This window comes from Bos javanicus, chromosome 17 (assembly GCF_032452875.1).
Source record: "Bos javanicus breed banteng chromosome 17, ARS-OSU_banteng_1.0, whole genome shotgun sequence".
Lineage (NCBI taxonomy): Eukaryota > Metazoa > Chordata > Mammalia > Artiodactyla > Bovidae > Bos > Bos javanicus.
This window is the reverse complement of record NC_083884.1, coordinates 47,664,032-47,666,873: the sequence shown is the minus strand read 5'-3', so window position 1 is coordinate 47,666,873 and position 2,842 is coordinate 47,664,032. Positions and strand designations below refer to the sequence as shown.

Below are 2,842 nucleotides of genomic sequence, written 5' to 3'. Positions count from 1 at the left end.
AGGCCTTTTAGGAGGCTCTTGGCTGGGGCACTTTTGTCTGCTCTGACCGTCTACTTTCCCACCCCCAGCCCTTCCTCTCTTGCCCCTCCTCATTCCTGACTCCAATCCAGAGCCTTTTGTGGGGGTCTTCTCAGCACTGAGCTCATCTAACTGACCCTCATCCCATTGCAGTTCTGTGCGTGTATGCTCAGTCGCTTCAGTTGTGCCTGACTCTGTGTGACCCTATGGACTGCAGGCTCCCAAGCTCATCTGTCCATGGGATTCTCCAGGCAAGAATAGAGGAGTGGGTTGCCATTTCCTCCTCCAGGGGATCTTCCCGACCCAGGGATCGAACCCAGGTCTCCTGTATTGCAGGCAGATTCTTTACCGCTGAGCCACTGGAGAAGCCCTGCAGTTTTGTAGAGAAATAAAAAACATTGATAGCTGGAACATTTCAGTGTTTATCTTTTTCTCTTGCCTGCACTGTTGCAGGGCTTCCCTGGTGGCTCAGCTGGTAAAGAATCTGCTTGCAATGCGGGAGACCTGGGTTCTATCCCTGGGTTGGGAAGATCCCCTGGAGAAGGGAACAGCTACCCACTCCAGTATTCTGACTTGGTGAATTCCATGGACTATTCCATGGGGTTGCAAAAAGCTGGACATGACTAATCTTGCTCATTACATTATCATTAGCTTTGCTGTCAGTTTGGCTCATGGTTCTCAGTGACCCCCTCAACACCTGGAAGCTTGACAAGAACCCCTCTTAGGGTGGTCCTCTTCTGATTCCTGCTCAGTTAGCCCACCTCCTTCGAATGGCGGTGACCAAGGCTGTGCTGGCCACCAGGCTCTGAGGACAGATACTGAGAGTTACGTGATGCTCAGAATCAGCAGGAAACATGGAAGACACACCTTGCAGAGGTCACCAGTGGAGTTCCTGGTGGCAGAAAGTATTTGGATGGGACTTCCCTGGTGGTCCAGGGGCCAAGACTCTGCACTCTCAATGCAGGGGGCCTGCGTCTGATCCCCGGTCAGGGAACTAGATCTCACATGCCACAAACTAAGAGTTCACATGCTGTAACTAAAGACCCCACACCCCACAAATGGAGATCAATGATCTTGTGTGCTTAAACCAGGACCTGGGACAATAGGCTAAATAAACGAATAGAAGTATTTGGTTATCATGCTTACTTTGACAGCACGTGTACTAAGCTGGAATGATACAGAGAAGATTAGCATGGCTCTTGCACAAGGACGACAGGCAAATTCATCAAGCATTCCAAAAAAAAAAAAAAAAAGGTATTTGGTTATCTTTCCAAGGTCTTTCTGGAAGCATTCATTCGTTCCAGTCCCTCTCAGTATTCATGATCTGAATTCCAGGGAAGGAACTCGAGACATCCCCCAATGCACTCGGAAAGAGCAGGTCGTCTGGGTTAGCAACCTGCTGGGCAACCCATGTGACACTGATTATTTCCCAATGGGGAAATCAGGGTGCTATTTCCCAAAGTGAGTAGATGCTGAACGGCCACGAATTAAAGGTACAGTGAGTGAGACATCTGCAAAGGAAAAATCCCAGGGCCTGAGAAGGAATGTTCTACAATGAGGTTCTCATCCACAGCCTTTTCCCTCTTAGGCCTGGAATAAACTGATGGGGATCTAGACCATGGAGACACTAAGATAGACAGGAAGTGGGGAAAGAGCGTATTAGGACTAAATCACGTCAAGCTGTGGGAGCCTGAGTGGTAGTCCTGATACCACTCATAATTATCTCATGTCTTCCTGGGAACCATAAGATGAAGTGTCCTCTGGCCTCAGCCTGAAGCCAAATTCAACCCCAATACTGAATTAAAACTTGGATACAAGTGGAAATGAATAGCTTTGTTGCTTTGCCAGACAAAGGAGGCCACAGTGGGCTAATGCCCTCAAGACTGCATGCCCCCAAGACTGCATGCCCCCACCTGGAGGGGGAATGAGGAATTTTATAGTAATGGTTCAAAGAGGGTGTGGTCAGCTCATGAATATTCTTCTGATTGGTTGGTGGTGATATACTCTGAAATCAGCCTCATCAACCTTCTGGTTCTAACAAGTCTGGGGTCTACATGCTTGTGAACAGAAGACAGTTAGCTTCTTCCACCTGGGGTGGGTTTCAGTATCTGCAAAACAGTTCAAAGATATTGTTCTGTGTATCCCTTGATGGGGAATAGGACCCTGCCCCTCTTTTCCCTGATTAGCAACTGTTTGAACCTGCCCCTTGGAATTCAGGGAAGGTCATGGAGGCAGAACGAAGACTATTTTCTGTAATCAAGAAAAGAGGGACACAGAAAGGCTTTGTGTCCAGGAGCCCCACAGGATCCTGCTTGGTTTCAAGCCTTCACGCTGCCCCCCTTCAGAGACACTGGGTCACTGGCTGGTCCTCCTCCATCCCCATCCTCACCCATCACCTCTGCCCACTCCCATCATTGGAGACTCTCCTTTTGACCTCAGGGGAACCAAAGCTTCTCCTTTTAACTGCATCCTCCTAGACAAGCTCCCTGCTTTATTCAGTACCCATGGCTCCAACTTTGGAGTTCAAGTCACCCTTTAGAGACCTTAAGACCTTAAGCTTGGTGGGAGCAGGAACCTGGGTCTGAGTCCTGACTCTACCACTTACTGGCTATGTGACCCAGAACAAGTTATTTGACCTTTCTGAACTCATTTTCCTCTTGTATGAAATGGAGATGATAACAGAATCTTCCTTAAAGGGCTGCATGAGGATTAAATGAGAAACTATAAATTAAATACTTAGCACATAGTGTTCACTAGGGAGCATTAATTGTTAATGATTTACTGCTACTAATATTATCCAGCTAGCCTATATAATACAGCAGTA

The 2,842-nt window shown here is 47.8% G+C and overlaps 1 non-coding gene across 1 annotated transcript; it reads left to right on the top strand.

Annotated features, from left to right (window-relative positions):
- The first annotated feature begins 1,157 nt into the window (after positions 1 to 1,157).
- Positions 1,158 to 1,262, top strand: LOC133229333 (U6 spliceosomal RNA). The gene has a single exon (XR_009730556.1). It is a non-coding gene; the product is annotated as a U6 spliceosomal RNA (small nuclear RNA).
- The last annotated feature ends 1,580 nt before the right edge of the window (positions 1,263 to 2,842 follow it).